Genomic DNA, 27105 nt, shown 5'->3' with positions numbered 1-27105 from the left:
CTAGTCAGGCTTATAGGGTGATAGTTCCCGGGGTCTGTTGTGGCTCCACCTTTGTGGAGCAGAATAATCATTGCTGTGCGCCACTCTATGGGCACATAGCCTGTGAAGAGGTTGAGTTTGAACAGTGTGTTTAGGTGAGGGGTTAGTTCATCTTTCAGCTCATATAGAACGCAGCCTGGGACACCGTCCAGTCCCATTGATGCTGTGTTTTTGGCTTTGGAGAGAGCTGTTTTAACCTGAGTGTCTGTGATTTCAGGAGCACTGCATTCTTCTGGTATGGTTATGGGCCCTTTTGGGGATGAGAGGGGGTGAAGTTTGCACTGAACCTGTCTTCCAGGATGTTGGCAATATCGGTCGGTTCAGTGTATTTTGTGCCATTCTGCACTAACTCCGAGCAGATCTGGGAATTGCCACTTAGATTCTTGACATAGCTAAAGAATGCCTTGTGGTTATCTTTGGAGTCCTTGGCAATTTTTCTTTCGAAGCTAGCCTTGGATGATTTTATGAGGGATCATATTTTCTTGCTGATACTGATCAGGGATGTCTTCCCCTCTTGGGATTTTACTCTTTTCCGTAGTAGTTTCCTCCTTCTATTTTATAGCTTGCTTATGGCAGGGTTCCACCAGACTGGTTTCCTTTTTTTGGAGGAGTGAATGAATAACAGTGACAGCTGCCAATAGGTTTACCTAACAAGTGATAATGACTCAGTGTTATACTCTGACTGCACAAATAATGTGATAATAACCTCCATGTCTTTACTGCAAGATTCTGCATGCTCATACAAAGGTGATAATTGTTCCACATAACCTTTTGAGCAAACATTCATTACATTCATGGTGCAAGTATTCTGTAAAACTGAGTCATTACCATCCTTTAGGAAAAGCCAGGAGTAGTGCAGTAAAAGTTGTATAACATTTCTATATTACTTAACTCTTCCTGTCATCTAAATTCTACGTATGACAGAGAACAGCAAATAAATTTAGTTCAAGATGGTTATTCTCTTCAAACCGTTCTTCAGCATCCATACATGCTTTGTATCAAGTGAATGGAAAACAGGTACAATCATTTCCCTACATTAGAGAGGACCATTCACAGACCCACACAGTTACAGAGCAATAAGTCTATCAGCCTCATATGTAAGCCATATGTAAGCCAAGGAAAGATTTATCATGGAACTTAACAAGGACATAGGAATCTTCCAAACACTGGACTTATCTCAGTTTAGATTCGTCAAAAGCAGGCCATGCTTACTCAACCTGGTGGATTTCTATGAAAAATTCACTAAAGCAATGGATGAAGGTAAAACAGTACAACTCATTTGCATTCATGGTGCTGATGCTGGTAGGTTGTTAGGTGTATGGTGAAGTAGAAAGGAGTAGGAAGGAGGTATAGGGAGCTTGGAAGTGAATTTTGAAAATAAGCTTTCGGTCTGACAATAAAATAAATAATGGGCATGCTCAATACTTATAAAAATAAGCTTATACAATTTAACTACATAACTTAAAAAAATGAAACAGACATAGTGCACAATAGCAAGCACACGCATGCACGCACACACAGACGCACACACACACACACACACACACACACACACACACACACACACACACACACACACACACACACACAAAGAAATAGACTGCAGACACAGACACAATGGCAAAATAAAATGAGTAAGCCAATAAGCAAATTTAGATGTGAACAAGAAGTTTATCCTTGTACAACTTTCTGAAGCACATCTTATCTAAATACAAAAGAAAGGCAATAAAAATAAAATAATCCTTATTTAAAGAAGCCTTAGTACTCCAAGTTGCAAGTCCTGAGCGCATATTATATAGAGTCAAAAATGTAAGTACGTTTTTTTGACAGCCTCTCAGTATTTTTACGCATGTTCCTTTGGCTATGAACTGTACACTGACTGTTGTCCTTATAATTTTCATTTATGAGCGTGTGTACTTTCACCAGTGCTGGAAAAACTAGATGTTACCACAGCAGCTGGTGGACGTGAGATAATGACCAAACAGGGAACTATAACTACAAAAACTTACTACACGGGGAAAAACTGCACCACTATTTCTTCCCAAAAAAAGACCCACTCCTGTTATGCCAGCACAGAACAGTCCATCCTAAACATGAGGAGCACATTCAACTTCTGCTTTGCAAAACAGACGACTGTGGCGCACACATTAATTGATGAGCTGTCATTGCAAGAGTGATTATTTTTGTTTGCAACATACTTCTTTAAGAGTAGCACACATTCTAATAAAACCAGTTAATATGTAGTTTACTGGGATTACTACGTCATGTCAACATGCCTCTCAGGTTTCAACTTGACCATGATTTTCAACAGTATCTTATTAGCTGTGTAGTTCTGGGACAAAACTGTGAGGAACAATCGCTAAGTAATGTCCAGCCGCATTGGATATATCCTTTTAACAGTTCATAAAGGATATATTTGTACATGTTCTCCTATTTCATGAGTGATGAGATTGAGAGAGATCGACAGTTACCATGGTGGGGATCCATTGAGTAATTGTGTATGTTTGATTGTATAAGACGGATGACTAGTTTGTGTTGTAAGTTGTATGGTTCTGATGTAGAAGGCAAATGAGATTCGCAAGTACTATTCTGAAGCTCTGCAGCTGTTATTCGATAAAACACATAAGCAGCAAAACCCTTATTTTATTTTGCTCACTGAAGGGTTTTACATTACATTCCTTATGGTAGTCCTCAGACCAGCCTTGCAGGGATATTTGCTTAACAATCATAGACATGGACTCATCAGAAGGCAGTGCAAGTGGTGGCTTGGATTTCGCTACTCTGATTGACTGCCACCATTTGCTTCAGGGAATGCAGGCAGAATTGGCTTAGTGTGAAAAAGCCGATTTACTCAAAAAAATTAAATATAAACATATGGTTACTTTGATGTGAAAGCAAAGTTGAGACGATAACTGTCAAAGTTCAGTTACTTTTTCAACTTAGTTTTCACAACATGGGCTGAAATAGGACTGGGAAGTATGTCGCACCTGTGGAAGGCACTCGGAGGTAACATCATAAAATTCCACACATCTCATAGCATGCTCGGATGTAACCACAGAGGTGCTATGAAACGGTAGTCGGGGTTAAAGAGTTAATGAAGATGGATACACCTCAACATTTGGTTCTTTCACACTTGTTTTGAGGTCTGAACATGTGAAAGGCATTGTGGCCTTATATGGCTGGGATGCTCTTAGGGTCTTGAACCAAGCCTCAGTGACTGCATAGACATCAGCATCTTCCAAGGGGAAGAGTGCTTCCAGGGAGTGCAGTTTACTGTTTAAGCTCCTAGCATTAAGCAACATGACCTTCAATTTGTCTTCAGTGGATTTCTTTACATCAGACATTTTGTTGTTTGGACATTGCCTAAAAAGGCACTATGGTGGAGGCAAGCATCTTTGCCTATATCCAAAAGACTTACAAATAAAAAAAAAAAACAAAACCAGCAAGGCAGCGATGATAAAGGTACACTTTCATAAAAAAAAATGAAATTATTATCGTGGCTGCCTTACTGGTTTTTGTTTTTTACTTCTTGGTCTGTTCTTCCAGTTTTGGCATTTGGGCATTGCTAGGTAAGTTTGTTCTCTATATTCAAAGACTTGAGGAGACAGGTGAAGGCCATTTCTGGCAAAGCAGTATGGACTGTCAGCCATATCTTCCCAAACAGACAGATACTGGATCCCCCTGCAGTGACACCAGAAGCTAAGCCAATTGTTGAAATCAATCATTTTTGTCTGTATTGTGGCATCATCCTAGGTGAAGGTAGATTGCTGCTTAGGGCTAGGGACATACCTGCCTGGGACACATAATCTGAGAGTTTGGTCATGTCTCTGTTCATATAATCCAGAGAGGTACGTCACGAGTCATTCACACCAACATGTACTATGACAGAATCATACAGGCAACTGTTACTGAGTGACTTGAGTGCGTGCATAATTTGATGGATCTTGGCATCTGACAGACAGTTGACTATGACCTTCTCCTTGTTCAACCTGGTAAGGGGGACATCATTGTGTCTCACTATTGAGTTGTCTATGACCAAAACATTTGGTTTTGAGGTGTTTCACCTTAGGGGCTTGATTGTTGAGACACTGATATGTGCGTTGTTATGTGTAGTGGTGTATTCTGTTCGTATACCACTATGTGTATGTTGTTTGCACTTGGGAGGTCTCTGGTCTTTTGGCAGGCTCTTACTGAGTAACTCCACATATGTGGGTTTATGTGTCTTGACCTTATCTTGAGTGAGAGGGGAGTTGTGTGTGCTGACCACCTGTTGTATGTCTTGTTTATTGTTATGTGAGAGGACTGATTCTAATTTCATGGTATAGTTACATCTCTCATATACTGTATTTGTTTGTTTTAGGAATTATACTCTGTACAAGGCACAGAGATGAGTGTTTGTCTGTCTGTCTGTCTGTGTGGTCCCCCCCCCACTATGTCAGGCGTACTGAGATATTATGAGAGATGGCAACCTGTCTGTTGTCTCTATTTTGTCTATAAATTAGGCAGGGTCATATGTAACATGCATTGTAAATAATGTGCCCACTGAATGCCTGGTAAGCACTGTTGCTTCTAGACCTGTACTGAAAATATAAGAGTTTCATGAGATCCCTGAATTAGGAGAAACTGTAAATACAATTGCTATTTTTAACCAAATAGTTTCTCATCCTGTGTCACAGCCTTTATCAGTTTCCTTAGTTCCTATTACAGCTAACATGCTTCTTTTAAGTTATTCTGCCCCAGTTAACTTGCTTAGAAGAAATTTCTTGTGTAAATTAGGTTGTATAATATATTATTCATAATACAGAGTGCCTTTATAAGTCCCAATAGAAAATGTACTTCCTGTTCCATCTCTGTTAGAGGAATACCAGGTTATTAAAGCAGAAGTAAACCATTTGCAGTAAGAAATCCTTCAGTCTGTTCCTCCCTCCTTATGGGCATCACATTCAAATGAGGTGAGTCAAATACATACAGCATACCCAGCAAAAATAAATGAGGAGCCTAGTAAACCCTTACCTCAAATAACACAATACCCCTTGCATCCAGAAGTAGAAGAAAAAATTGGTCCAGTCATTACTCCTTTACTAGAACAGGGAATAATATGGCAACTTGCAGTCCATGTAATACTCCCATTTTAACTATTAAGAAGCCAGGAAAAGAATCCTACAGATTTGTACAAGGCCAAGGAACATTAAATAAGGTAGTAAAATCTAGTTTTCTACTTGTTTCAAACCCATCTACTATTCTCTCTTTTATACCACCAAGGGCTTGCTACTTTATAGTAACTGATTTGTGCTCAGCTTTCTTATCTATTCCTATCCATCTGGATTGTAGGTACTTGTTTGCTTTCACCTATAAAGGGAGACAATACACCTGGACAAAGTTACCGTGGGGGTATTCTGAATCTCCCTCCATTTTTTTTTCTCAGATCTTAAGACCTAATCTAGATACCATTTCTTTCATGGGTGTTTCTGTTCTTATTCAGTACTTTGATGACTTGCTTTTAGCCTCCTCTTCAATGTAATCAAGCAAGAAAGACACCATCCATTTGATCATTTCTTTAGCTCAAAAGGGATACAAAGTGCCCAGAGAAAAAAGTGTAGTTATGTCTACCTTGAGTGCATTTTATGGGTCATAATATTTCTGTAGGTGAGCGCTTCCCCCCTGTTCTTGAATTGAGGCTATCCTAAAAGCTGCAAGACCCACTACCATTTACCTGATGAGAACATTCCTGGTTATGGCTGGCTATTAATGTCACTAGATCCTGGTATATGCCAGTCTGCCAAAACCCTTTACAAAACCTGACACACTTGGATACTCCAGAGCCCATTCCATGGACATCAGAAATACACTATGCCTTCATGAGACTAAAACAAGCACTTGTAACTGTTCCATCTTTAGGACTGCCAGATTATGAGAAATCCTTTAAACTGTTTGTGTGAGGAAGAAATAATTCTGCACAAGGTTTGCTAATGCAACTCCAGGGTGATAAGCACCACCCTACAGATTATCACTACAGTAAAGTACTAGACCCAGTAGCTGCTGAATTTCCACCCTGTGTCAGACCCAGTAGCTTCTTTATTCCCAGTCTGTGTCAGACCCAGTAGCTGCTGGATTTCCACCCTGTGTCAGACCCAGTAGCTTCTTTATTCCCAGTCTGTGTCAGACCCAGTAGCTGCTGAATTTCCACCCTGTGTCAGACCCAGTAGCTTCTTTATTCCCAGTCTGTGTCAGACCCAGTAGCTGCTGAATTTCCACCCTGTGTCAGACCCAGTAGCTTCTTTATTCCCAGTCTGTGTCAGACCCAGTAGCTGCTGGATTCCCCTGTGCATCAGACATATATTTGCAAGTCCCTGTATCAATGGCATGGATGGCAGAGATGTGGCACAGGTATCATCACATGCAGAGGGTCTGGTGTGGGCGTGCCAGAGACCTAGGGTGTGCCATGCAGTTGACAGCATGTGTGTGAGTCTGGAAGGGGTGCTGGTTAGATGGGCCATGGAGAGGTGCAGTGTGTATCTGTTGGTGACCTGCATGTGGCAGTGATATTTGAGGGTGTGCCTGTACACAGCCAAGTCCAGTGCTAGCCTTACACGTGTGTATGTTGGACAGCTGTGGACAGTACATAGCAGAGTGGACAGTTCACTGTCTCTGGCCACAAACACAGGAGTGACACTGGTACCATCATACCCAAGGTCAGATGTGGTGCTAGTACCTGATAGTGACTGCTGCCTGCTGGGCTCATGTCCCCCACGGGACTGCCCAGGACCATGTGCCCATAACCTGCCATGTCATAATGTGGACAGCACACTTCCCTCTGTAGCCCTGGCGATACTGCCACTATGGAAGCATGAGAGTGCATGGCCGTGTGGACTCTCAGCAGATGGTGATGCTGACCTACATCCATGTGTCCACTGCCCTATTCCAACCAGATGTTCCAGCACAGATAATGTGTGGTCAAAGACAGACACTGTCTCAGCCCACCGTCTGTCCACTACATCAGTGAAATGATCCATGGTGTCCCCAATGCGGTGGAGGCAGTCACAGATGTCAGACTTCCTGCATCCATAGCCCTGAGCATCCATCTGGTGTTACATTCAGAATGTACCTATGCCTCCTTGATGGCCCAAAACATGCGATAAGTGACCTGTGATGTGACACCTGTGACAGGAGGTGGATGGCCAGCAGTCCTCCTTTGGGCACCCTGTCAGTCTGGCTGTGTGGGACCTCACCAGCTGTCTGGCAATGGCCAGTGTCTACACTCACTCATACCATAGTTGTCACACTGTCCTGTTCAATGTTGCCACCTTCTGACTATACAATATCTGTGGCATCTGGTGACTGGGTATGTGTGGGCTTACTGACTGTTTGCGGAGACAATGTGGGTGTAAGAGGGATGTCAACCTCTGGGACAGATTCAGCCCCTGACAATCCAACCTGTGCTCACTATGGCCACCATCATCATCAGAGTCCGCTGGGACACTGACATCAGGTTATGCTGGGGACAGACACCAACCCCTCCATTCACCTGTGAGGAGGAAGACAAAATCAGTACATTATTACCTGCACTATTATGTAAGGTAATTCACACTGACTCATACAGATGAGGAGCCACAACTGCATTACCAGTCCCACATCTTCTCATCACCGATCCCGTGTACAACACACAAACACACAACATACAGAGACAAGACAGGCCCTTTATAACACACACTTCAGCTACATCCAGTGACTGTTACCAGTACAATACATCTCTGAGGTACGTAATTTGGCAGTGTATGTGATAGAACTCCACATAATGCCCAGTACAACTATCCTGAGAATAATATGCCTACTGTGGTATCACTGCCACAGGATTGTACCATTTCCCTATTGTGTGTGTGAACAGGCATCTTGGAGTAATCGCCTCCTGTATAGCAGGCTGCATACTTGTACATAACTATAAGTGCAAACGTGTTAATGTTTGTACAAATACACAGCTGTGATTACCCATTGTATGCGCTGTAGTTAACTGCTCCGAAATGGAACATATAACTATTCTACTCTGGCTAAGCATAACAGATGTACCTAGGGCAAAATGGCAGTCCTTAGCATTCTTAGGGTATACGTGATCCATAAAAACAACAGTATCACACTTATCAGGTACAGGACCACAGACTGGCTATGCTTGACAAACCTATGAAAAGGTGAGGAAGAGGGATTGTCAGCAATACCAAATGTTGCAGTGTTAGAAGGTAATATGTGTGTATATCCACATGTACAGTAGCTAATGTGATACTGCCTACATTGATGACATTCTGAGTATGCATGCATAACTGTGCATTAAAACCAACCCCCCAATGCAGATAGACCTCACACCCGTGTACTGATATGCAGAGCCTGCCACAATGACTGAGACAGTACTACACTGGTGAACAAAATAAGCTTACCTGGACGCTCCTCTGATGTGGCACCCACCTCCAGGATATATGAGTTGATCTATGCCTGAAAGCTGGTGGTTGATCCTAGGTTCACCAGGAATTCCTCTGTGGCCAAGAGAGGTTGTTTTGTTGCAGGGCCTCCACCAGTGGCAGTATGATCCCTGGTCACCGCAGCTGCCATTTGATGTACAGCATTGACCACATATGTGGCCCAGTGTCAGACCTGCTCATAGGTCCTCTCCTGCTGGACACTTTGTTTAACCACTCTGATGAAGTCACCCCACAATGCTGCACACTGGTCACGATGTTGGTGGCAACCCCTAGAAAGCAGAATGTGATGATGCAGTCTGAGGCCATCCAGGATAACATTATTCTCTGCAGCTGTGAATGATCATGTCTCCTGTGATACATCATTCCTGAAAGACAAGAGGGGAACACATTGCAGGACCAGATATGTGGACATCCACTATATACAGACCCTGCATAACCAAAATGGGCTGCACTTTCCACCGCTCCCTCACATGTCATACCCCGCAGTCTAACACACTATATGTGTGGCTATCATCAAGATAGTAGCAATACTGAGTATGTCCTTGTGTGCTGTGACAGATTCCGCTGTTTGTCTCTACACCCATCACTGCAGTCTACTGTGGTGTATCCCCTATGGGCAAAGTCCCATTAATATGTCATACAGCCACTGTCGGACAAATAGCTGTGTGCTATTACAAAAACTATATGGGAACAGTCCGGCAACACCAGTGTGCCACAATGACAGATAACAATGCAAATCTACTGTAGTATATGTCCTCTATAGGCATCATACCTCTCCACTACACAGATGTTTGTGGAATGTGAACATGTGCCTCATAGATGTGGTCCTTTTGGCACAAAAGTGGATGTCTGACAAAAGGTTTGCCAATCAGTGATAGTTGCTGTCAGAAAATAGAGAATCTGGCTGTCACATGCCAGACCCCTCAGAAAACACTTATGCTATGGTAATATCTGCTAGTCTATTCATAGTCTTACTTTGTATGGCCAATATGTATACTCTGTCACTGTGTTTGGGCCTGTGTCCCCCCCATTAATTATGGCTATGACCTGAATTCCTGCTGTAGGGGGTTGACAGGTATGTTTTCTATAGCTCTCAACCAATGAGGGATGAATCTCAGCAAAACAGTGACCTAGCCAGAGCACATCAGGGACAGTCAGGGATACCTTTACAATGTCAGAACTATCTATGTGTGACATTGACAGACTGAGAGGAGGTGAATTGCAGTACATCGCTTGATGTTAGAGGAGTGTACACCCTTACTTAGTGTCACTATGTCTAACACATAATCTACTAGCTTTCCTACAACAGCTGACTATTGTAGGAGGGAGTAACAGGAACAGAGCTGAGATTTGATTCAAAGCAGGGACATTTGAGAGGTATGCCTGTAGCTGTTGGACAGCAGAGTATTACCAACTTGTCAATATCATAGATGTACTACAGGCCTACTGCTGTAAACCCTGTTCTCCATACCTCCATCCTCCCATCTGCATCCCATTATATGGGGACATCTATTACATACCTGGTAGAGTGAAGTAATCCTTTTTTGAAGTGTTCTGCTGCAAATAGCTTGCACAACCATTGTCTGTGTAAGCAAAACAACATAAAGGCATGTTCCCTATAAGCGGTTGCTTGCCTTTTCTAGGTAATGCTCATTAATAGGTAATTGCCTGTGCACCAATCTGTAGCTAAGACTTGCTAATTGCATCCAAAACAGCTGATTTGCACTTTCATTAGCCAACAACATGGCACCACATTGTAATATTTAAGGCCTTCATGTAGGCCTTGGCCTCTTTCTTAGTCTTTGAGATGGACATTAGTGAGTTGTGGAGACTACAGCATCACAGAGGGTAGGTACAAAGACTGTCCACTGTAGAGATTTATGAGACACGTCCACAGTTGTGTCTGATATGTTTGGCCAATGTCCTATGACATTGTGATCACCTGACGGGTCAATGTTAAACATTGTGGGTTGAGATCAGTCAAGTAAGAGAGGCATGTGAGTGTCACACATCATACCCAACAGAATATGAATGCTAATGCAGTATCTGGTATTCTATCTGCTCACTATCTTTGTAGGGGCAAACTGTTAAATATGTCCCTATCGCTGTACCTTTGCACCACCTTTATGCATGATTTTGTCTGGATCCCTTGTTCTAGGAGGTTGTGAGGTATGTTAGGTCTGTAGCAGCTAGCTTAACATATAGCTGTGTATGCTCCAGGCTGCAGCTGCTGCAGCCTAAGATACATGGGGGTGTGTGAACACTTTGGAGGATGGCAAGCTGTACGTGTAACTGTGGCAGCAGTGGCAGCCCTGTCATCACAGCAGAGCCAGCGTAAGGGTATCCTTTACAGTCCAATCAAGGCATGTGCTTAAAGCACATCTGTTGTGCAACAGTGCCAATAACAGAGTAGTAGGAGACATATACTTAGGCTATACAAATATGTGGAGTGTGTCCCTACCGGCAGGCCTTTGACTTGTAAAACTGGGTAGCAGATAATTCAGTAGCAGTAACCTATGGGGATTAAAAGTGCATGACTCAGTCATTACTTGCTGTCTTCACAACAATGTAATTGACGTGCAACACACTGGATTTGAACCCAGGACTGTGTGTAGCAAAATGCTCTGCATGCAAGGCATTTAACAGACTGTGCTACTGAGTCAGTACTGGAGCTGGTGTAGTTGCCAGATATATGTGCAGACATGCAGGCTGTGACACACATTGTCTGCATTCATCAGTATGTGCATAACTTTCAAAGGCAGTTGTTCTGCAGCATGGTTGCCTTAGCAGGTATGTTTAAAGATGTTGCAGGTAAAAAAGAGCATTTGCCTGCTATCCCACACCTTATGTACTGCCATTATTAGTTATTTGGCTGTCTACAGGTGTATTTTTGCTTCATAGGCCCAAGTACACTCCCCTTTTTCACATTAGGTTTGATTTCAGTCTGTCAGTGGCAATCAGTATGTATTGCTGGAAACACCTGCTTTAATCAAGATCTCTGTGGCCTGGTGGGGTAGTGCAATAGGCTATAGTTGATAGGAGCCTGGGGTCAGGATGTGGCAGGGGTGATTATTTTGTACATGTGCCTAACACTGTGATAAAATATAAGATCATTAAGGCACATTAAAGCTCATTTAAGCAGGACTGTGTGGTGCACCGCTTAGCTCCACACAAACCTGCACTAAAAAATTAAAAATACAAGGAAAAATGAGTGATAGGACAGTGGTGAAATGGGGGCAAGCAGGGAAAAACATAGTGAAAGGCACATGGGAATCTGCAGGACAGGTGTAGAAAGACCCATAGCTTTCCATTTCTTGTACAGCAACAGCTGTGCATTTTGACAGATTTTGTGGGTAAATTTGGACGCTCAAACCCTAGAGAGAGAAGTGATGACAACATATATGTGTTGTAAGCCAACTGGACCAAATTAGTTGTGTTCAGTGGACATGTGCAAAATGGAGAGCTATGTATTGAGTGATATATTTTTTGGGGACAGCTGCCCAATTTTTTTTTTTTTTTTTTTTTTTTTAGGGAGAGAGTGGAATGTTGAGGAAGGGATATAGGTACATATGGGGAGGTAAGTTGGGTAGGAGAGAGTGCAATTGCAGACAGACAAGACAAACAAGACAGCAGACAGGGGCAGTGTGTGACAAATGAGGGGGTAAACACCTTGGATGGAGAGGGTGTTGTGGAATCTGTGATGCATGTTGCCTCCATATAGCAGTAGCATGACTGACATCCCCACCCATGGGCAGTCAACACAATTTCTTCACTGCCCGAAGGTGGCTGTGCAGGAGACTGGGCTCCAGGGCCAGCAGGCCCCACAAGGTTGTCGAGTCTGCCTTCAGTCTGGCACAGGCATTGTTCATAGCTCCTATGAACAATCCTGTGCACCATAGATGGTAGTTGATCTTGGGTGACTACCACCCCTCAACAATTGCTCACCGGGTGGGACAGGCCCAGTCCCCTGAGGCAGTTCTCCCCAAAGATAGTGTAGAACCAGCAAAGGAGACACCACTGGCTTGGGTCCTAGATGTGCAGGTGCCTAGTGCCATGGCCTGCTGAGGTAGGGTAGGCAGATCAGCAGGAAATGGCCTACCTTGACATGCTGTGGTTATGGAGGTTAACCAATACATATAGGTTATTTATGACCAAAACCATTTTTAATAACAGTGTGTCAGAATATTGGAAATAACACAATTACATTTTAATACATATTATATGGAACAGAACAATAAATAACAGAACAGTCAGTATATTAACAGCATGCCAGTAACAGTTACGGCATAAGGCCTACAACATAGGTAATACAACAAGAAATGTTAACATGTAACCATTGTAATACATAACAATAGTAAAACACATGTCCCAAAATAAAGTTTACAAAACAACATATAATAGCAAACCATAACCAATGAATAACAATAATAAATATATATGAAGATAAGGGGTGAGGAGAGAGAGAGAAATACAGTCCATTAATGCCATTATAGACTATATAGTTGACAACAGTACTGCTATCTACTCTACAGTCTGTTTTTTCTCTATGTGTAAAAGTGCCCTATAGCTGCTGTATCACATACATACCTCTCAAGCTATCCACATGGGACAGTATGGGCCAAGCAGTAACACCTGCAGGTACACAACTACAAAGAACACTTACACATCAGGTGGACCTATATAACTATACTGTGGGCTGATGTTACTTTGTTACTGACATAATCATGTCAATGATACATCTGTTACAGAGGGATTACACAACAGTAAGTACATTCCATGACAGCATGACACTTGAGAGACATGTATGTGTATAGTACAGAGAGTAAACAACTATCATGCCTTGCTTGGCAGGCATGGGGATAGAACCCAATAGCAGTGACTGCAGAGGATTTGTGTATCAGATGTATTAATTGACTGCAGCAACCTTTAACAGACACTCCAGGCATACAGCCATACCAAGATTACACATTTTATTTCTTTTATTGTATTTTATTATTATTGTACTTTTTTCCTTTATTTTATGCAGTATTATCACATTCCTTGTAATGATTTTAACAGCCTGTGACATCTGAACACACAAGTATTTCCACATAATATGAGCTACCTCACTCATTTACGTGTAGTTCCTGTGGAGAGAATGATATCTGTAATCAATACATGACAGATACTGCACCATTTTTCACAGGCATGGGGATAGAACCCAATAGCAGTGACTGCAGAAGACATGTGCATCAGATGTATTAATTGACTGCAGCAAACTTTAACAGACACTCCAGGCATACAGCCAAATCAAGATTATGCATTTTATTTATTTTATTGTATTTTTATTATTATTGCACTTATTTCCTTTATTTTATGCAGTATTATCACATTCCTGGTAATGATTTTAACAGTCTGTGACATCTGAACACAATAATTATTTAGTCATAATATGGGCTACCTCACCCATTTACCTGTAGTTCTTGTGGAGAGAAAATCTGTCATCATTGCATAACTGATTCAGTAATATTTATTACTACATAGTACTGGATTTGAACCCTGGTCTCTGTGTGGTAAAATGCATTTCATATAGCACATTTAACAACTGAGCTACTGAGTCATTGATGATTACTGGCTGACTGTTATTTGCCTAGAGCACACCTGGAAAAAATATGAACTGGTAATAGTACTACAGTCTTATACTAGACTGCAGTAACAGTTGAACACACATGCATGCCATTCAGTCTTGACAGGGATACTAGGTAACATACATTACTAAATGGAATGCAGGTGTACACATTATATTGTTAGTGGCTTGAAATATCAGCTCTACTTCCATACTTATTGCATAACAGCATTTATTAGAGATGCCTTCATGCATTTGCTGATATAGTTTCAAGTTTTTATTGCACAACAGTTGTCATTATGCAGCTGTATTTCCACAGTTATGGCACTACAAACATTATGCAAATACTTTATAATGGTTAATGTTCTACTCTTTCTTTCTTATTTGACTATAGATAGCATAATAAATCTGTACTCACCACACTCACAGCGCAACCTGGCCAAGTACCCGGCATGTGCCTCAATGTTGTGAGCCCTCTCCTCTGCAGCTGTTGGGGCAGAAGCACACCATTATGCATACCAGTTTAGCAGACATTCAAGAATAGATATTGGTGAAACACAGGTAAACATACTTACATACATGTGGGACCTTCCCTGCAAGAATTCTTGGACCCAGGTGTCCAAAAGAGCCCCCTTCTGACTTTTCAGGTCACCATGGTGGTGACATACCTCTTCATCTGTGCGGGGGATATCAGATGCACTGGTGAGATCCCTTGCCAGCCATTCCTAGGCCTCCACATTGCACTCTGAGTTCTGGTAACTTCCCTGCATCAGCCAGTCTTCGTGTTTTTTTACAAGGAGACTGACCATGACCCTAGACTCCTGAATATCCCAATGCTGTGCCCAAAAGCATGAACCCTCTCCAACACCTGCCATTGTATCCTCAAAGTCATAACTTTATTGGACTGTGCAGTATTCCAGCCTATTCAACTTAATATAGCTGTTCTCCCACACTGTAATGCCATTGGGCAATATGTAAAACTGTGGTGTATCACTTAGTACCATGCAAACCAGCATGACTGAACTAAGCTGTGCAAAAACTAGCAATGCTCGGCAGTGCTTAGCAGTGTGCAAACCAGCCAAGTGGTGCCAAGCAGTGCATAAACAAATATTGTTTACGCAGTGCTTAGCAAGTCTTAGAAAGTCTTAACAGAGCTTAGCTGAGCACTGCAGATCAGGATTTAAAAATAATTATCATCATTTGTATTCAGAAAATAAATGCTTAATTTCCCTTCCATGCATTCAAACCCAGCACCTACTGCACATAAGGCTGTAGCTCTTCCCATTTGGCTACATGGATATGTTGAATGCTGCTATACTTTTACATATAACTCTGAGCTACATTTAAGCACTGCTGAGCACCCAGCCATGCTGCACAAATCAACTCAGCTATGCTTAAACTTGACCTGTTCATAAATAATTAAATACATCTGGTTTCTATTTTTAGATGTCTAGCACATGTCACTTTCTGCACTCTGCACCACTCCACGCAAACCTGCTTTTTATAAAAAATAAAAATACTAAATTACATTGATATAATGCGATTGGACAGTGCAGAAGGTGTGTTGCTCATCTGTCAACACAGCACCACACTCCCAATGCTGATTCATTAACTGTGTTTCACTGCTCTACCTCTGTAATGTGACATGTTTAATATGCATGGCACGCTGCTGAAGGGGAATCATGTACATGGACACAGTAACAGTCCGTGTAGGCTCTACATGGTGCCTACATGGATTTTATTAAATCCTGGGGTATGTCTTTATTGAGAAATAGGACATAAAGGGAAGAATTATATGTGATGAAAAGTTTTAAAAAACTAGGCTCACTCCTGAGGTCTGGTTGATGTCAACAAGTAAATATGTTATAATTATAAATCAAGTGTTATAAACCAAAAAGTCTGATCTTCATTTTCAGTTTGAATGCACATTTTTTATTGCTTCAACAGCTTAGAAAGTATATTGTAGGATTTAGAGTAAAACACATTAGTAAAAATATGGATATATATAATATATACATACATATATATATATATATATATATATATATATATATATATATATATATATATATATATATATATTCACTTCAGAAGCTCAAAATACTGAAAACTCAAATTTCAGTATCTAGAGCCCAAGAAGTGGAATCCATAAAACAATGAAAACTAAAAACCGCAAAATTCAAAACCTTGAATACCAGAAGTTTTGAATTTCGCAGTTTTCCTACACACACACACACACACACACACACACACACACACACACACACACACACACACACACACACACACACACACACACAAACATGCACAATCACTCTACTACATGAAAGCAGGGGGGCAAGCCCATATGCACTCCCCCACATTATTATGTGGATTCAGCTTCTTGGGCTCGAAATACTAAATAATAAGATTCAAACACAGGTATTACTGGTTATCACATGCTATATATATTAAGAACTTAAGTTATTCTGTGAAATTACAAACAGATGAAATAAGTTAAAAAAGTGAGCTACCAACATGAATCAATCAGTTTGCAGTTGTGCGGGACATATTAACCCTGGGGAGCTCAGCCCTTAAAGTAGATAGAAAAAAATGCCTATAACCTACAATAATATGCGAAAATATACGTGTTACTGTCATGCTGTGAAAATGGTATTCATATATGCAGGAAGATAGTAATTGGGTCAGACAAAGACTCCATTGCTGTCTAGTACATGGCAAATTGTTGCAGTAATGTGATGGAGGTAAGCAGTGCAATGCAATGATGGCAGAATTAAAAAAGGCAGTCCTGTAAGACCTTCTGGGAAGGAAATCTTTGTCTGTGACTTGATGGTGTAACTTGTCCTGTGTAGCAGGGTTATGGTAACCACACCTAAGTTTGTTTTGTAAACAGTGTTTGGAACAAAGAGACTATGCAAAGTTGGGGGCTTTTAACTTCCATAGGCAATTAGTGGACTTTCTTATCCAAAACTAGATGGTGTTTTCTTGATACTTCCTGGCAACTGAACCTAATCCTGTGTGGTAAATGGTATCTGTGACAGACAGGTAGTATTGTTCAGCTATACAGTACTGGGGGCCTCTTAATTTTCACAAGCAATTGGAGGCAATCCTTCTCTGCAATAAGAAGGTGTGATCTTCCCCTGTATTCAGAGGGCCAGACTAACTACACCTAGACTTAACAGTAGACCCTACTATGCATAAGTGAGGAGTGTTTCACTTCCCTAGCTTTTTTTCCCTAATTTGTACTTGGCCTACCCTTCACCTGATCTGCTAACATTGCTTCCTGTCTCATCCTGTATATGTGCCTGTATGTGCTGTTGAGTGTTGCTGTGCTGAAATAGCTCTGCATTTAGATTTCCTCTCTCCTCATGGTCCATACCTCTGAACTCTCCAGATTTTTGTAGAATGTCCAGATTTGTGCCTCATATTTTTTGTCTGAGCTTCATAAAATGTGTAGTTTTCTGACAAATCACTATGATGATCTGAGGACAGAAGTCACTAAATAATGATATACATTTGAGTTTCAGACTTCATCTCCTTCAGAAAATGCATGTCAAAACAAAATCTGTTATTATAGCAACTTTGTAAGTTTATAAGAGAAAGATTTAAAATCTGTCCCAATTTTGGGGCCTTTGTCCCCTCATTATGTCAGGCTTTGTCCAGATTTCTTGCACCAAGAGGTTGAGAGGTATGTCAGGCAGACCTATGTACTCACCTTTACCTTGCTTTGCTGGTCCTCCTATACCACCCTTCTTTACTCCCCTAGCATTATACTGCAGACTTGTGAGGTGCCTTTTCTAAACTGTCCATATTCAAGTGGGGGAGGTGTTGTTTTACTCTCTCTTACTCCATGGATTGCATTTATAGGACACTTTGTATTATTAAGTTAACAATTAAAAGAGTCATTTAGTTGTTCTACTGCTAGTGCCGTCAGCATGCCTGCTGTTGCGTAGCTCTGCCCCTCAGTTATGCAATATGAGCAATTAAAATAATTGCACTTCTGCAGCTCTGCACTCATTCCCATTAAAACATCTCTCTGTTTCTGTCTCTGTGTCACATGCCCACTCTGTTCTCTGCATTAGCACATAAAAATATTTGTTCTTTTAGGACAGCTCTGAACACTGCTGTTTACTTCTCCTAGCACCTTGACTTGATGAGACTCTTTGTTCCAGTCCTCTTTATAACAAAAGCAACATAGGCTATGTTATCCTCTGAAAGAAATATAGATTTAATAATTTCTAATAAATAAATAGCAAAAAGCTTAAATGGCATTAATGAGTGCTTTCATTCAGACAAAGTGAAATACTTCAGACTGGTGTGAAATTATTACAATACATTATTTAAATGTTTCTTTATTGTCGCATGGAAAATTTGCAACCAATAAGAGCAGCAGTAACATTTTCAAGGAGGACGTACTGATGAAAAGCAGAATGTGGACCATGGAAGGGGTAAAACCCCAGCTAGTGCTGGAACTGCAGGAAGATTTTGCTGTACATATTTGGACTACTTTTTGGCCAAGTATGAAAATGGGCTCAGAATGAGTATGCATAATATGGGGTTTCACTGTGTACCCCAAAGGAAATGCATTTATGTACTTGGATTATTGCTTTGTATGAGAAATGTGAGGCACATTAAGGCCCACTATAGTACTAACAAAAATGGATCCTGCATTTCTGCATCTAGCATATTTTGTGCTGAACTTGGTTGCTGTCTGTTTTAATCTACATATTCAGAGCACTTACTTTCACACTGACAGTGTCATGGCACATGTAAGTGTAGGACAGCATTGCATGTGGCCACAGCATGCATTTTACATGGTATATTTATTCACAATAGTAAAACACATAAAAGCAAATAATCCAACAAAAATATCAAAGGATACCTTCTCCTTGAAAAGAACCAGATACCAGGCAGGGTAAGGTTATAAGCGTTTTCGTTCCCTTTATTCACACTCAGTACAAACGGAACTTTATCAGATACAAAACCTTGCACATCCCCCCCCCCTTTTTATGTACAATTCAGTTGATTAATCACAATCAATTAACTTAAATGAATTAATTAGTTAAGTGTGCTCTCAAGTTAAAAACATATTAATATGTTCTTTCTTTAAAAATATATAACTGAATTGTACATAAAAAAGGAGGGAAGTGTGTAAGGTTTTGTATCTGATGAAGTTCCGTTTGTATTGAGTGTGAATAAAGGGAACGAAAGTGCTTATGACCTTACCCTGCCTGGTGTCTGGTTCATTTCAAGGAGAGGGTATCCTGTGACATTTTTGTTGGTATATTTATTCATAGTTACATCTGGTTTTATGAGTGTGATCAGCATTAGAACACTGTTAATAATGGGCAGACCAGTAACCACATAAATCAGCCTTTGGAAATTGTTAAAAATTTTCAAAAGCGGGCAGAGATTGATGAGAAGAGTTAAGAGGGGATTGCTCTGATGTCTATTCAAAACAACTTCCATAGAGTAATCTGTGAATTTATGATGACACTGGTGAAGCAGGCGGTGGGGAAGGGAAAAGGTTGCATGGGCTAGAGCTATTACATAAATCACCTAAAGTGCATATAATGATAAATGCAGAGTTAACAGAGACAGTATGGCTAAAGAGAGGCATGTGACAGGCATGCCCACTTTCTCCCTGATTATTTTTGGTATTCATTGAGAAGTTAACACAAAGGGTGAGGCACTTTTGACAGGAAAGGTCTATGAGAAAGAATTTTATGCATCATTTTGCCAGTGACTATGTTTCCTTTAGAGAATGTACACAAGGCACTGCCAGAAATCCTTCATATATTTAGAGCATTTGAGCATGAGTTGGAACTAAGATTTCACTTGAAGAATTTGATGTGGAAATCAGAAGGATACAGCGATAGTTGTATCTAAGAAGAGGAGTAGAATTCATGGCTAATTGCTTAGTGAATGACAAGGAAAACTGTGGAAGGAAGTATGAAGGACCTGCAAAAGTGAGAGAGAGAGACAGAAAGTGAAAATGGAACTAGACAAATGGCCAAGTATACTGAAATCCAGAGGACTACAACTGAGATAAGTAGGGTAATGATCCTGCCACTAATATTATATCTGATCATGTATATTCAGCTTTACGCTCAAGAGAAATGGCTAACACCAATGCAAAGGATGAGATAGATCTGTGTAGTGGGGAATAAAGAGAAAATAAGTAAAGGAAAGCTTAGGCTGGCCAAAGAAAGATAAAAATGACATGTGTGTTATTTAGAAAGCATACAACAGCAATAAATCTGGCACAGCATGTTAGAAGGGTACAAGTTTTTAAGATGAGTTAAGTGGAAGAAAGAGGAAGTAAGGATGTGGGGGCAAGGATTCAAGTAGTTACACAGGAAGTATGGTTTGGTTGAAGAAGCAGGATACAGATCTGTGTGAGTTCTAGGATGTGGGACTGGAAAAATACTGGCAGAGCAATTTGGCAGAATGGGAAGAGGAAATGTAAGGAGTAAAAGAGATCTAAAACAGGCGGCCATACTGGAATTTAGTCAGATACAGAAGAAATTCTGGATAATGATGGGGGACTGGCCTTTTTACAGAGTATATGGGAAAAGGGTTCTGAAGGGAAAGTTAGTGTGAAGGAAAGAGGGAAGAGAATGCGGGAAATGGATGGTGGAGAAGAACGGTTTAATTGTGGTAATATATCAGCCTATCAGGAAAGGAAAAGGAGGAGAAATTGAACCAACTAAGGAAGAGATGGAGGAAATAGGGTACAACTTGGGTGGGCAACGTGGCATGGAAAGAGGTGTGGTAAGTAGCATGGTGTTTGAAGAGCTATCTTAGTCTGTTTATATGTTTATGACATTTTGCATAGATGGCATAAGACATCCCTCAAAATTAAAGAGGAAGATTGCCAGAAGATAGCATCATGTTGGAGGTGTGGGGGAAGTCCAGCAGTTTATATGTAAATGAGGTAGAGCTGTGAAGGAGTTACAGGGTTGTGGAATTACAATATAATGTGGGTGTTCTGTATGAAAGACATCCACAAAAGAATTTTCTTTTCTGTTTGTCGTAGAAAGAAATTATTCAGGGGACAAAAAAAAAATCAGATTTTCAGGTGGAGTGGTGGTTGTTGGATGGTTGAGCCAAAAAAATAAAAGAGAGAGAGAGAGAGAGAGAGAGAGAGAGAAAATGAGAAGATGAAGAAAAATGTGGAAGCTGAGTTTTATGTGAAGGCAGAGGAAAATTGGATGAGAAGCATTATGAACAAACCAAAAAAAAACTTTGAAACTGCACAGATTGCAAAAGAGAACTATCTGTTTTTCTGATGACTCACCTAAAAGAAAGGTTTTTGGTACGGTAATGCTTAGGGATGAGGTTGGAGGCAGTGGCAGAATTAGGGCTACCATTCATGAGTAAGGTCATATAGGGAGGCAAAGGCTTCATAATTAGAGCAAATTCTCACTTACCTTCACACAACAAAAGTGCAAACAACAAAGTAGTACTTAATGTTCGTAGTTTCAAACTTTCTGCATTTACAGCACTTGAAAATGAGTGCTTTCAGTGAAAACCACACTTTGTTGATTAAAAGCATATTTGACAAGAGTCTGTATTTTATAAACATAGATAGATGCAGACGTACATACATACATGGTAACCTTGTATATTCTAGATATATGACTTAAATGGAAGAAAAAAAGTCATAGTTCAACACCAAATTAGATGTCAGCAAAAGCGGAAGACTTATCAATAACACAGAATCTTGAACACACTTTTTGATTAAAAATACCGGACAGAAATTACTAGCATAAATATTTCCAGCATTTGATCCTGAAATGAAGAGACATCTGGTAGCTGAAATGATAGAATATAAAACTGTATGTGAAAATATATATTAAAATATTTCTTACCTGTAAAAAATAAGTACCAACACCTTGTGCCTAGTAATTAGAAAGAACATTTAGAAGCAGGACTGTATAGACATCAGTCAATTGAAGTTTGTTTAGCGTGTTTGCTTGCTCTGTAAAACAGTAACAGGGAAGATGATGTAATTAGTCCATGCCCTGGCGAGTAAGGTTTTTCAAGCTTTAGTGGAACTGCTAAGGTCATCACATGTTTCACACTATAAAAAAAAAAAAAAAATTAAAAAAGAAACTATGAAGCTTTCCAAACTGAGCACGAAAGATTCGTAAAGCTTTTTGATCCTCACAATGCAATGTACCTATATATGTATGTATCTATTTATATATCTATGTCAATCTATATCTATGTATCTATCTAATCTATATATGTATGTATATATAACAGTTTATGAAAGTAGGTATCGACGAGTTTCACACCAAAGAGATGGGTTCAATGAAACCCAAGTCAGAGACCTCAGGAAAGCAAACTTCACCCCCCTCTCACCCCTTAAAGGGCCCATCTCAATACTGAAAGATTGCCAAATTCCTGTAATAATGGCCACACAGGTAAAAAACACACTCTCCAAAGCTAAGAATACAGAATCCATGGGACCAGACAACATCCCAGGCTGTGTACCACATGAACTACAAAATGAACTGGCACCTCACTTAAGTGTCATGTTTAATCGTAGCCTCACCTCAGGCTTCGTGCCCACTGAATGGTCCACAGCTACAGTTATCTCACTCCACAAGGGGGGATCCACCTTGGACCCGGGAACTACCACCCCAGCAGTCTGACGATCCCGATCTGCAAGGCCATGGAACGTATTATCATTGAACATATAAACAAAGATATTGACAACCTTCAAACAGTCTGGGTTCGTGAAGGACCGATCTTGTCTCCTGAACATGACTGACTTCTTCAAATCAGTCTCCAGAGCCGTGGACATGGGTAAGGTGGTCAACACAGCCTATCTGGACCTCACCAAGGCCTTCAACACCATCCCCCACTCTGGAATCATAGATAAACTTACTAAGCTGGGTATTAATCCCTACATCACTCGATGGGTTGCCAACTGGCTTACTGATAGAACCCACACTGTAAAAGTAGCTGACTCCAAATCCAGCTCTAGACAAGTGAGAAGTGGAGTACCTCAGGGTTCAGTTCTGGGACTGCTCTTTTTGGCATCTACTTCTCTGAAGTACAGGCCAGCACTAAAGGACTCTGGCTAACAAAGTTCGCATATGACTGCAAATTGGGAGCCATTATTGAATCCCCAAATGATGTGGATATTCTACAAAAGGGCCTTACAGAAACAGATGTTTGTGCCAGAGCCATGGGCTCAAGCTCAATGCCAAGAAATGTATAGTTATCCCCTTTGGGAAAAACATGTACCCATGAATTACCACATAGGTGGCAGTACACTAAACACCAAAAGTGTGATAAGAGACTTAGGAACACAGGTGGACAGTGGTCTCACCTTCAATAACCACATCGCCACAACAGTCAGTAAATCCTTCCATGTGGCACATCTCATCACTAAGGGCTTTTCATCCAGAAAAAGGAGGTCATTGTCCCACTGTACTCATCCCTCATTAGACCCATTATAGAATACAATGCCCTGTTTGGTATGTACCTCTCAAGATATCTGCAACAACTGGGAAGGCCGTAGAAATACCTCACTAGAAGAATCACAAGCCTAAAGCAGATGCCCTATGCTGATGGTCTAGAAGAACTCCACCTATACTCTGTTGCATATTGTCTACTCAGAGGTGATCTCTGCTTAACATACAAGGCCATGTCAAACCCAGAGCTGTTGGACATACTACACTTAAAGAAATCGCAATCCCTCAGAGCCACACGCTCCAGGGATCTAAACCTTGTCATCACAATGAACACATGCTGGAGGGATAGGTTCCTGACCCAGAGACTCCCTAGACTCTGGAATAGACTGTCCATACATGTCAAGCAGAGCACCTCTTTGGTCCTCTCCAAAAGGAACCTTGATGATTGGATGGGAGATAGGAAATTCACCCCGGGGATCACGTCAGTTGCCCTGCTAGACAGGGGTCCAGGGAAGTAAATACAATGGGAAGAAATAGCCAGGGAATTGTTATGGCTAGGCTTGTATAGGCCCTAGGGCCGATAGTCTAGTACCAACCTATGAACCTATGACATAGATCCCAAAGGGGGAGGCACGTCCTAATCTCCCCAGTGCTAGTGCTGATGAGCTAGTCTTTGAAGAATCAGTTTAAACAATCTGAGACTCAATCAAACTAGCTGTGATGGAACTCATGGAACCCACATTTATACGTACGCACACGCACACACACACACACACACACACACACACACACACACACACACACACACACACACACACACACACACACACACACACAAAGATAGTTATAGATACAGACATAAATATCTGTATTTGTTAATATACATGTAAACTTAAGATAATCCTAATACACAAATGTTGATGCCAGTAATGTCGACATGAAAAACAAACACTGACACATCATTGCACATGCTCCAAGACATAACCTCAGAGCATGCAAAAGTAATACTTTGCTCCCCCACCCCCTGTTAATTTTATATATTCTCACTTTGAGATTGCACAGTACAGGGGAAAAGGAAATATTCCACAACCCTGGGGATTGTGCAGTCTCACACATCTGTCAACCATCTCTTTTGTCGACAAATGTGTATCAACAAAAATGACTGTTAACTAAATTAAGGATACCTTACAGACATGTAATATAAATAGTTAAAGATAGGTATATACAATGTATACAATTAATACAGTACATTCAGTACCCATTTATATATATATATATATATATATATATATATATATATATATATATATTGGGAAATGGGTAGATGGGATGTTTTTGCATTACATATATGAAGTCTGGCCCATGTGAGTTGGACTCCTTCAAGACTGTCCCCATTCTGACCAGTTCCTCAGTGCCCATGAATAAAAGTTGAATAGGTATATCACTATCTCCCGCTGTTGGGTGGGCGTTTGAAAGACATGCGTAATAGCGTGCCTTCATTGAAGGTTGAACGTCAAGCTGGCACCTCGATGTTCATGAAAATCTACTGCCAATCATTAGCGGACAGGAGTTCTGATGTGGCAACCCCTAGCCGGGAAAAGCCGAAAGACAACAACAAATATCTAATGTAGGAAATACAGCACATAAATGTTATTCCCTGATCTCTGGGATGGCAGAATAATAAAAACTAATGTCCTCAGCTTTTTAAATGAATGTATCAATAAAAAAATAGGGGGTAGGGTAAAAAGGATTGAACTTATGTTAAGACAAATGCCCTATGCATTAAAAAGGAAAAATAAGATAAAAGCTGTTTCATTTAGTGAGCTTTATTGTTATTTACTGTATACAAGTTTGTATACACAAGTAAATTAAACTTTATACTGGAATGCATCTATACAGTTGTTACTGGATCTTCAACTTTAAGGCCCATTCTTATTTTGCTTTGTAAGATTAGAGTTCATAGAAAATATATGCAGTGTTTCTTTTGAATATATTTAGCTTAAAATAGATGTATAAGACACCAGTGCCAGTGTGACCATCTCTCTGTCAGAATGTTTCAAATTAATTGTTTTTGGCAACACATGAAGCAGTGTGTTATCCTGAGCAGCATAAAATGTTCTTACCTTATGGCAGATACCCACTATACATGATTCTGTGTACATTTTAAAGCCTTGGATGTTTGCTGTGTTCTTTCCAAGCTCAGCCAATAATAATATGACGGCAACTGAGGACAGTGATTTGATTCTGTCCAGACAACCAGGCAATCTTGCATTCTCCACTACCTAGACATGTAATTGCTTAATGACTGCTTGATAATATGCTATTCCTATCATTCTGACCTTTATAAATCTATGGAGGGTAGCCATGAATTCTGGAACCATATATCTGCTTTAATGCCAATTTTCAGTGTGGGACCTCCCCCAACACACACACACACACACACACACACACACACACACACATGCACACACACACACACACACACACACACACACACACACACACACACACACACACACACACACACACACACACACACACACACACACACACACACACACACCTCTGTGCAGTGCATGTTTCCAAATACTATAGTGTTTCAGTACAGGTAAAAATAAAATTCTGTAATGACAGACCATGAAAAATAGTCAATCAGATATTCTGCAGAAAACAACGCCATTTAATAAATATATAATTATAAACCATGATAAATATACAGTGATGGTCACCTCATTGCACAATTGCGAACTATGACATATATGGTACATCCATGGTTGTGTCTTTACATATGAGTGATTACTGGAGTGGTCAATTTATGCTAGTCAGCTCTGAAAGGGACTTGACCTTAAAGGCTTTGAACATATATACATATTTTTAATACTGCAAACAGTGCATTTATAGTCCCCTTCAGTGAAAATCAGACTAACCAGCCAAGTTATGCTCTTTTTTGAAGTCTACAGATCACGACTGTCTGTGTCTAACTAGGCTGGCAGTCAATACCCTAGATACTTTCTTGTTTCCCCTCCATTAGTAGATCTTATCACTGATACCTGCTGTTGTGTAGAGTACAACTACGATACAGCTCTGTATCCCATCCCCCTACAACATATTAAAGACCAAGGGAATTAGGCTGCTCAATAAAGGAGCAGCCAAAGAAAGCAAGTTCTGTGTTTCCTTTGAGCTGACAATGACATGTTAAGAGCTGCTTTCCCATTCTACTGCATTGAAGATACCTCATTCACCTACAAATGCAGCTTCGTCTATTATATAGCAGTCGTTACAGAGAATTTATAATCTGAGACTGTCTTCTGCATCAGATGTATAGACATGTTTCCCCTACATTATCTGAGCATGACCCCAGCATCACATTCTTAGGAAGCTGTAAGCTTTGAACCCATTACCATATAAACTGCATGAATCGGACCAGCTCATTCTCACCTATTATGCTGATTTATGTATCTGTTACAGTAATCTGACAGCTGCCAGTCTGTACACTGGTTTTCCTATGCTAATATGTCCAGAATCTTGGAGAAGCACAAATGCAAAGTCATTACATAATTTT

General features: G+C 40.6%; 1 protein-coding gene across 1 annotated transcript in view; it reads right to left on the bottom strand.

Moving 5' to 3' along the window:
- The window catches only part of LOC122815360 (solute carrier organic anion transporter family member 1C1-like), a 536466-nt gene extending 514393 nt beyond the window's left edge, over positions 1-22073 (bottom strand). The window contains exon 1 of the mRNA XM_044087815.1: positions 21987-22073. The gene's annotated coding sequence lies outside the window, so the exon portion shown is untranslated. The remainder of the gene's footprint in view (positions 1-21986) is intronic.
- Positions 22074-27105: the final 5032 nt, after the last annotated feature.

This window comes from Protopterus annectens, chromosome 11.part0 (genome assembly GCF_019279795.1).
Source record: "Protopterus annectens isolate FY-2018-M chromosome 11.part0, PAN1.0, whole genome shotgun sequence".
Lineage (NCBI taxonomy): Eukaryota > Metazoa > Chordata > Ceratodontiformes > Protopteridae > Protopterus > Protopterus annectens.
The sequence above is the reverse complement of the archived record's forward strand: the minus strand, read 5'-3'. Positions and strand labels throughout refer to the sequence as shown.